Source organism: Rattus norvegicus, chromosome 3 (assembly GCF_036323735.1).
Source record: "Rattus norvegicus strain BN/NHsdMcwi chromosome 3, GRCr8, whole genome shotgun sequence".
NCBI classification, from domain to species: domain Eukaryota; kingdom Metazoa; phylum Chordata; class Mammalia; order Rodentia; family Muridae; genus Rattus; species Rattus norvegicus.
Window position 1 is genome coordinate 77,222,228 of NC_086021.1, and position 10,506 is coordinate 77,232,733.

At 44.5% G+C, this 10,506-nt stretch overlaps 1 protein-coding gene across 2 annotated transcripts in view; it reads left to right on the forward strand.

Annotated features, from left to right (window-relative positions):
• Window positions 1-10,506, forward strand: part of Rapgef4 (Rap guanine nucleotide exchange factor 4) — a 292,910-nt gene that overhangs the window by 5,204 nt on the left and 277,200 nt on the right. The window lies entirely within an intron of this gene.

Consider the following 10,506-nt stretch of genomic DNA (forward strand, 5'->3'; position numbering starts at 1 on the left):
CTTCTAGTTAGATGACTACCACAAGAGCTCCCAGGGCACACTTTGTCCACAGTAATAAGACAAGTCGGACTCCGTGGTAACTGCCTGATTACTTCTCACTTACATCCCTCCACATTAGTCGCCGTATTTATTCATCCCTTTATCCCCAGCACCTGCCCAGTGCCCTCCGTGTAGAAGTGCTCACAGGGCCAGGGTGACGTGGCCACATACACTATCTCCTTTGGGCCCAGGTGGCCTCTGCTGCTCTCTGGCAAGGGTGCAGGTGATGGGTTAGCCCTGTCTACATCTGCTCCCGCCGCTGCTTCTGGTTCCCGGCTGATGTGAATTCTGGCTTTGGAGTGGGGGGTGGGAAGATATTTCATGACTATTTTAACCAACCATTTAAAAAAAAATTCTACCTATTTTTATTGTGGAAAATTTCTAAATGCACAGAGTGATAAGGTTTTGTTATTCCACCCCCCCCACCCCCACGAATTATTAGCTCACTGATAGTCCTGTCTTACTTTTATGCCCGTTCATTCTCCTCTGGCCCTAGGACTGTCTGTCTGTCTGTCCGTCCATCCGTCTGTCTATCCATCCATCCGTCTGTCTGTCTGTCTGTCTGTCTGTTGTTTAGTTATTTACTTGTTTAGTTGTGTGTGTGTGGCATGCGTGCATGCAGGTGTGCATATGCTGCAGTCTGTGGGTGTCGAGCTCAGGAACATTCGGGGATTCTTTCTCACCTTTCATCCTGGGTGAGCGGGTCACCTTTCCCTCCATCACACAGTGTAGGACTTGCTTGTTGACCCCAGATCTCCTGGGCCATTCTTCTGTGTCTGCCTCCCATCTTGCCACAGGGCTCTGGGATTATGAATGCATGCTACCTACTCCTGCTTATTTAAGGAATGCAGGTTGTCACGCTTGTGTGCAGGGTTTTACCCATTGTACTTTCCCCAGTGCCCTGCCCCTGGGTTATTTTGAAGCAATTTCCACATGTAGCATTTAATCTGCAAGCATTTCAGTATATTTCTCAGGAAGGTAAGGATTCTCTATAAAGAAATAAATGCCATTACTATACATTAAAAAGTTTGATACCAGTCCCTAAATATATTCAAATAGTCCCAGTTCCTTGTTTATTTCAAAATGTTCTTTATTCCCACTTTGTTTGTATCATCATGCAAATTATTTATGTTTAGTTCAGATATGCTTTTATATGTGAATTTCTCTCCCTATATCTTGAAAGTGGGGACTTGTCTCTATCTGAATTTTAATTGTTTCCCTGTGATGTATTTTTAGAGACACGTTCCTTTGAACCTCTGTTTCCTAAAGATAGCATTTGGGTTGAGAGCTTGATTGAGTTCTGACTTGATATTTTGGTGCGAGCTTCAACAGAAGACTCGAGGCGTTCCCTCAAAAGGCACATGGTGTCTGCTGACCTCTCCCTGTGATGTTAGCAATCTATCATTTCAAAGTTTAATTTCTGACATCTCTGTGTGTGCAGATTCTTAGGGGACTGCTCACTGGGGCCTCGAGACCATGGGAACCCGTGCTGTGTACATGTGGAACATATATACAGCCTGGTGTCTAATCAAGGTTAAGAGTTATGGCTCTGGTTTTATTTGCAGAAGATTTTTAAGGAAGAAGAGCATGACCAGCCTTGATGCCCTCAGAGGGGACATGGGAGATGGTATGCCCAAGGGCCAGTGAGCCTAGGAGAGGAGCAGCTGGCCACAATGCCCTTGGCCCTGCTGTCTGTCCCTTGCCCTGAGCTGGGAGATTAAATTATCCATAGAAAAGTGGTTCCTTAAAAAGCACATGCAGCTGCCTGTCTTCTTTGGGCTTCCCTAGGTGGGTATTTGGTCCCTCTGGTGATGGTTAGACTGACGTTGCCTTTTTCTCTGAACTCCCCTGGGTTGATAAGCTCTCATAACAGTTCCTTAGCATAGGTTAACCTCCCAAACCAGCCCTCCAAGGTTTGCTTCTGACAGATTTAAAGCTGTATCCTCAAGAGAGGCAGGGAAGAGAGCTGCCGTTCTAGGCTCTTTTTCTCTCCCAGAGAATGAAGGCTCAGGGAGGCTCTGGTGGAAGAATCCTCTGGTGGAGGAAGGAAACGGAAGTAACTGGGCGGATGGTAGAGAGGGAAGCAGCTGTACACACCAAGGAAAACGGCAGACTGGCCTGGGTGACAGCAGCAGTCTCCAGCTGGCCATGTTGACTCAGCTGCCTTCCTGCAAAGCACGTGGGTCTCCTGCAGAAATGTGAAATGCATGTGGTCCTCCTTTTCCTCTTCATGCACGCCCTTTCGTCCACGTCTCCTGCTCCATGAGGACTGCTTAAATTTCGTGCCCAAGGCACATGTCACAGACCAGGTGCATTCGTCTCTGCCTAGGGCAGTTCCCTTGCGATATCCCACTGACATTTCGCAGGAACATTGCCTTTACCCTCCACTGCTACAGAAGCTGGAGAGAAAAGAAAAACAGCCGAGTCTCTGCCAGTCTCTTCTCCCAGTCCAGGTGTCCTGGCCACAGTGACAAAGTGAAAGGGTGCTGAGAGATTCTAGGAGGGCTTTTGCTTTCCTGACAAATGATGAAGATACTGATATGCTTGATGCCTAGAAGGCATGGGCCTGCAGGTGGCCATCTTGTAACTCAAAAGGCGAGACCAAGGGAAACCCTAGGCCTGGTCCTGACTTTGCTCAATTACTATGTATCTTAAGATGTTCTGACTTGTGAAGAAAATGACACACTGTTCTTAGAAACTACTCTTTGTTAGATTTTCTGCCATTTGCTGTCAAAACTGCCTGGAATCTAACAAGCTGGTGCTTGTCAAAGTTTTTACCTCTCTCAGCCCCCAATCCCCTTTAGGTTCTCGTTCTTTTCTGTTTTAGTAATGACATCACAATCATGCATTTCCCGGTTCCCGAAGCTGTCTATGTCCTTAGGGACATTTAAAGTCTCCAATTCTTTCCTTTGCCATTGTATTTTCCTGTTTTCTTTCAGGGCCGTATGCTCGGCTCCCTCATCATTTTCAGTCTCCAAGTTGGAAATGTTACTACATCGTCAGATCAGCTTTCTTTTAGAATTAACCAGATCTGGATTCAGATTCCACCAGCCCCATTCACCCGCAGTGGGAATGAAGCTGTTAAGTTTTCCGAACCTCTGCTCTTGAATTTTCGATTAAAGCGACAGATACTTAACAATGACAGCTGTGTTGAGAATGGTTACCTTTAAGTTGTGAAGGTGTAGTGTAGTTGTCAAAAGTTGGGAGACCGTAGTGTACAGGTTCAGATGTCCTGTTTGATTGGATTAGAGATATGATTTTTGCCAAGCCAAATTCTTGAGTTCTAGTAGTTTCTGTATAATTGTTTTAAGAGACCGCCATGTCTACAAAGCAAAAATAGCTTTGCTTATTCGTTTTGATTACTTTTGCCTTTTCTTATTTTTCTTGACCAACTTCACTAGCTGGGACTTCTAGGACAGGTTTAGGAAGAGAGTTGAAGGTGGGCGAGTGTCTCTGAGTTCTTTTTTTTTTACCAGAAAGACTTCATGGGATTTTAAGAGTGAGTCTCTTCCCTCCCCCACCTCCTTTCTCTGCTTGCTTTTATTTTAAAAGCAAATCCAATCTTCCTAAATTAAGATGTCATTGTGAATTTTTTGTTTCTCTTTTTCAAAAACTTTTTTTTTTGGTTTCTCCTAGAAATGTAGAGATTTTTCTCCTTCTCCTTCTCCTCCTCTTCCTCCTCCCCTTCTCCTTCTCCTCCTGCTCCAGACACAATCCTGCAGTCACCTAGGCTGTCCTGCAATGAGGGCTGCTTTCAGACCATAGTCATCCTCCTGTATCAGCCTCCTGAGTACTGGGAACACATATTTAATCACCACGCATGGCTGAGTTTTGATGATAAACCAACCTTTCCAATTTGAAATACTACTTTGTCATGGCATATTATCATCCTGATATTTTCAACTATGTATTCAACTATGCTATATTTTCTGAACGCCATTTTCATATCAATGAGGGATGTAAGCTGGTGGCTTTGTAATGTTTCTTTTATTGTCTTAGTATCATGATTCTTCTGGCTTCTCAGTCGCCTTCTATTTTATTCTTGACCTCCCCTCTAATTTTAAAAGAAATGATCAAAGATTGATGTTTAAAAAATATGTATCATTTGTTTCGGGTGGTTTTGTTCTTTTTTTTTTTTTTGTTTGTTTGTTTTTTCAAGTCAGGGTTTCTCTGTGTAATAGGCCTGGCTGTCTTGGACTCCCTTTGTAGACCAGACTGGCCTCAAACTCAGAGAGACCCACCTGCCTCTGCCTCTCAAGTGCTGGGATTAAAGGCATAAGCCACCATGCCTAGTCTGTAGAAAGGTTTTTAAAGGCAGACTTAATGGTTTTTATTATTTATTTTATGTATATGAGTACACTGTAGCTGTCTTCAGACACACCAGAAGAGGAGGGCATCAGATCCCATTACAGATGGTTGTTAGCCACCATGGGGCTTCTGGGAATTGAACTCAGGACCTCTGGAAGAGTAGTCAGTGCTCTTAACCACTGAGCCATCTCTCCAGCCCAGATTTAATGTTTTTAATAGATAAAGGACTACTCCGATTTCTTCTGGTCATATTTCAGGAGTTCACTCATTTCACTTAGGTTATCAGGTGCATTGGCACAGCGCCTCCGAGCTACCCTCTTGCCACCACCCTCTGGGATTGTCTTGGTTTCTGTGACCAAAGAGAAGAAGCAGCATACAGGAGAATTATTTTGGCTCACAGTTAAGAGGGTGAGTCCATGTGACAGGGAGTGGTTATGGCAGGGCTACAAGGTGAGTCACAAAGCAAAGAGAAACAAATGCTGGCTGCTTCTTTTTCCCTTTTGATTAGGTCTCCTCGAGCCATCATGACATGGTGTAACCCATGCTCAGGGTGAGTCTTTCCTCCTTGGTTAATCCTCTCAGGAGATTCCCTCATGGGCATAGCTAGAGGTGCGTTATCATTGGCAAAATGTCTACTCAGGGCCTTTTGGCCATTTTTAGCCCATTTCATTTTGCTTTTTTTTTCTTTCTGCCATTGAGTTTTATGAAATTTTATATCTTTTGGATGTTAGGTTCTTACTGGATATATAATTTGCAAACATTTTCTATTCTGTGATAGCATTACTGATTATTTGGGAATCTCACATCATGCACCCTGATTGCCCTTACCTCCCAGTCTTCCCATGTCAGCCCCCACCTCCTGCTTCCTTGTGACCCTCTCCTTCCCAACTAAAAAGTCCATTTTGTGTTGTCTATATAGTCCCTGGAGCATTGGCAAATTCCTAGTATCCATGACCCCCCTTCCCCATGGGAGGATGAGTCTTTGTCTGCCTGCATCCACACCAGAAGCCATCAACTAGGAGAGCTATGAGGTACCAGATCTCCTATGAGGGGCAGGACCATCTCTCCTGTGCCTACACCATCACTAGTGACAACTTGAGGCTGCTGGCGAGGGACAGGGCCAGTTCTCCCGTGAAGAACCATGTGGTAGCTTTTGCCTGGCTATATGTCTGTCTGTCTGTTTATCTATCTATCTATCTATCTATCTATCTATCTATCTATCTATCTATCTATCTGTTTCATTATTTATTTTGAGATCTTTAAAATCATTTTAAATTTTGTTCTGAGATTATAATATAATTACAAAATTTCCCCTTTCCCTTTCCTCCCTCCAAATCCTCCCACATACCCCTCCTGACTCATTTTCAAACTCAAGTCTCTTTTTTCGCTAACTGTTGTTATAGGCATATGTGTATACACTCCTATGTCTGCATAATATTACTTGCATGTATGCTTTCGGGCTGACCATTTGGTATTAGATGACCAGTTGGTGTGCTCTTTCCTGGGGAAGCTTATTTCTCCTTCTATTACATAATTACTTATTGAATACGCCACAGGAAGGATGGGTATTTGAATCTTGCATGCTGTCTCCGTCGGCTCTTTAAACACATTTGTGATATGAGAGCTCTGCCTTCTGTGCCCCTTGCCAGTCCTTGCTCACTCCTCCACCTGCCCCCTTCTCCCCACCTCAGGCTCGCTTTCACTTTCCCCAGACCAAAGGCCGTATAGGAAAAGATCAAACTTAGTGATTTCTTTCCTGCTCATCCATTGATTCAGTCCGACTGTATATACTTGATCTCTCTATGCCAGATGCTCTTGTGGAATGCCCATTGGTGTTAAAAAAGACAAAACCTTCTCCTTAACCCTTGACCTCGTGAATTGAGATACTAGATGAAGAGATACTCCCCAGCCAGCCTTCGGGACATGACTGAATGCCTGCTGCTGTGCTGGATGGTCTTCCAGCTGGCTGGAATGTGGTAGGGGACAGGGAGAAGTTACCCATGAGATGTGTCACTGGGCACACAGAGTAGGGTATACAGAGTATACAAGTGCCAGCGTCTATACTGTCATGCCCAGCAGCGACAAGAGCTGTGATGAAAAGTAAAGCAGAGACAATGGAGGAGACCTAGAAGCATTGCTATTTGAAAGCGGATGGCCAGAGAGGCCTTCCTACTGATGTAATGTTTCATTTAAAGCCTTGAATGAACTGTGAATTGAATTTAAATCCAGGCTGTACCCAAATGGGTGGATGAGACATTTTAGAGAGCGGAGTTGGATGGGTGCCCATGGTAAAGGTACGGGCTGAGTAAATATGGGAATCCTTTGGTTTGGAGACAAGATCTGACTTTGAAAAAAATTCATACTTTTAACTACATTTGTTGCTGTAATAGATGATAGTAATTTTATAAAATGGATAAATGAAGGCTTTTAGAATTCTTGATTATCTTTTAAAAGTTATGTTTGCTTATTTATTTTGTGCGTGAGTGTGTGTGTGTGTGTGTGTGTGTGTGTGTGTGTGTGTGTATGTGTGCATGTGTGTGCCATAGCCCATGAGTAGAGATCAGAGGACAGCTGGTGGGAATTAGTTCTCTCCTACTTTGTGGTCACAGAAAATTAAACTCAGGTCATCAGGTTTGGTAATAAGTGCTTTTGCCTATTAAGCTATTTAGCCAGCCCTGGGTTATCTTTTAAATATTATTTATTCAAAGATATATTAAAAAATAAGACTAGAGATCTAGTCTTTTTGATCTCATAGAGGATGTGGTGGTTTGAGTGAGAATGGCTCCATAGCTTCATGTGTTTGAATGCTTATTTCCCAAGTGGACCTCTCTGAGAAGGATTAGGAGGTGTGGCCTTGTTGGAGTGGGTGTGGCCTTGTTGGAGAAGATGTATTACTGAAAGTGGGCTTTGGGATTTCAAAGCCCATGTCAAGCCAGTCTCTCTCTCTACCTGATCCCTGCTGATAAGGATGTGAAGCCCTCAGGTACTGCTCTGGCACCATGTCTGTCTGTTTCCCACCTGCCATGATGATCATGGATGAACCTTCTAAAATTGTAAGCAAGCCTCCAATTAATTGCTTTCTTTTATAAGCATTGCCTTGGTCATGGTGTCTCTTCACAGAATAGAACGCTAAGACAGAGGACCTGGAGTTGGTTACTGGCATCTACATTGTGACTCAAGATCACCCATAGCTCCAGTTTTAGGGAAGTCTGATGCTCTCGTTTGACCTCCATATGCACCAGGCATGCACATGGTATACATACATACATGCATACATACATACATGCACACAAATACATATTAACAAAAACGTTTTCCTTCTTTCTCCCACTCTTCTCTCCTGCCTCTTTCCTTTAGGACTTTAAACAGGATCTGAAGTCCACCCCCAACTTGAATTTGCACCCCCCATCTCAGCCTCCTGCTTGCTGGGATTATAGGAGTTCATCCTACCACCCTGCTTAGTTTTCTAATATAGTGATTGTTTTCTTCAGGAAGCAGAAAGCTGCCTTTAGAGAGCCACTGAGCATCATTCAGATCAGGAGAGGCAGAGGTGTGAGCATGCTTTGACCTTGGCTATGAAGCCAAACCCTGCCATTGCCCTACTCTAAGGATGGCTTTCTAGTCTGTGCTCACCTGGCTTAGTTTTTATCAGGGGTGAACTTAGTGCCTGCACGGAGCCACTTAAGCTGAAGTCCTAGAAGGAAATGGCCTGGAAATCCTGCTAGTTTCCTGTTTGAAGGATTTGTTTGCTGGCTTGAACATTTTTTTTTCTGTCATTATCATTGGCCTTTTTAGAACATTGTGTGCACGTGTGCCTATGTGTGATTATGTATGTGTATGTGTATGCATGTGTGCATATGTGTGTGTGTGTGTGTGTGTGTGTATGCGTGCCTGTGTATGATTATGTGTGTGTGTTGAGTTCATATCATGGTTTCCTCATAGTGATTCAGCAATATGTTTTACTTATGTCAAAACCTGAAGCCCACTTGAGAACAGCGAGCCTGTTATGACAATGTTGGGGTTGCTGTCTACACCAGACTTCCTTGATGGTGTTTGATGACCCAGGTTGTGGAGCTGGGATTCTCCGACTTCTGACCTGGCTTTATATTTTCTTTGTCTAAAATACTTTAAAAACACTCACCGGGAATCCCATGTGAATGTCTGGATTACTAGAGCACAGATAGGGAGTCCTGTCTTGCTACAACAGGGTGCCATTGCAGATGGCTGCTTTTGCATAAAGCAGATCTCCGTGTGAACAGAGCGTGTGTTCCTGTGCTCGCTCGCTCCCTCATCTGCTGCTGCTGTAGCCGCACAGCATTGTAAGCGAATATACCTTATCTTCCCCTCAATTGAAGCTGATGCTATCTCAACCGCTTTGCTCCCTACCTTTTCAGTGTGTGGCTGCGTATTTATCTTAACTGCAGAGGCAGCATTTCACAACTCAACATTCAACAGGTTCCGGACGTCAAAGTAAATTTAATTTTTAACCCCCTGTGGGCTTAGAGGATTAAAATATGGTTTGTCTCTCTTTATCAGAAGTTCTAGCCTCAGGAGAAATGGGCAAGAAAGCCATGGCTCTGAATATGTAGAACTCAGAAGTGGGAGCTGTTAACTCTGCTGATGTTCTGGTTACCTAAAAGATAATAAAATCAAAGTTAAATATATACATCTATTAGTCATCATTCTTACAGGCGACATCGGGAAGAGAGTGAACAGCGACAGTAAAAAATGATAATATGAATTGCCTGAATATGAATTGTGAATATGTCTTGGGACTTTTCAGGCACTTGGTGCACAATTGCCGGAAAGCGAGGTTTTCCTCTCACTACGGTTGAACTTGAGTTTATGGTATTTGTTTACCTACTATCAGTTTTCAATCTGCCGCAGACAAATTCTACCACAAAAATGCCCCTGTGAGTAGAGAAGTAATGTTTAGATCTATTTCGTCTTGCTCAGGGCCAGCCACAGTACGGCTGCGGATTCCGCAGGCTGCGTTCGGTTCGTTTACGTCATTACACAGGGGAGACTCACGTGATGGCAGTAATCATGAAGGAATTAAAAGGAGATCTGAGAATATTAAAGATCGGCCAATGGAATTCTTTTTAAAGTTTTTAAAGTCCTTGTTTTTAGATATAAGAACTGTGTCTGGGACAGCAGCACCATGGGAATGTTTACCTGGGACCCAGTTACCACCATCTCCTCCTTTTTCCTTGGGCTGGGAGTCTGGGAGTCTGTTTAGTACCCCTCTCTTGTTTCTCATATTATTACCACATAACATGTAATAACATCTTTATCCTTCCCAGATTTGGGGGGACAGGGAATATTGGCTTTGAAAAGTTATAAGCTGTGATTGAAACTATCTTTTAATTGGGGCCAAATAAAGAAATTGTTGAAATCTTATCAACCACTGATAGCTGGTCATAGGTTTTACTGTACTTCCTGCAATGTCTTTGGTCTGAATATATATATATTCATTCCACGTTTTAGCCCAGACTCGGTGACGTCATGACCTGGCCAGCCCTCTGGCTCTCCCATGCTCAAACCCTCGGGGCCACCTCACCCACACCCTTACCATCAGGGTCAGCTCTACTGTGCTGCCCCGGCATGGTGGAAGGCCCACTCTCCTAGCTGCTGCTGCAGGTGAGGGTCAGGCCCAGTTCTCCTGCTCTCATGACCCCAGGACCAGGTCTCCCACCTGCCACAGGTGGTAATGGGTGTGTGTGGGGGTGTATCTCTTCCTCATCTACACCACCACTGGTGAGATAAGTGTCAGGGCCAGCTCTCCAGCTGGCTCACTCTCAACTCCTGCAGTATGTGGGGGCTGCTCTCATGTACTGCAGCTGACTAACTGTGGGATCAACTCTCTTGCTCTCATTGCTCTCATACCGGCAAGGGCCAGCTCTCCTGCAATGCCCAGGTGAGGCGTGGGGCCAGCTCTCAGACATTAATATGTCCCCAGGTGACAGCCCAGACCAGACATGTCTGCCTGGCCTTTGGTGGTAACAGAACCCTGCTGCTGCAGGGCCACAGACTCATACATGGTCCCCAGTGGCAGGGGACAGGGCCCTACTACGTTTCAGGTGGCTTCACCCGCTACTCATGTCAGGATGTTCTTTACTACCTTGAGCTCCCAGTTCTGCCTCTCTTTATTGTGCCCAC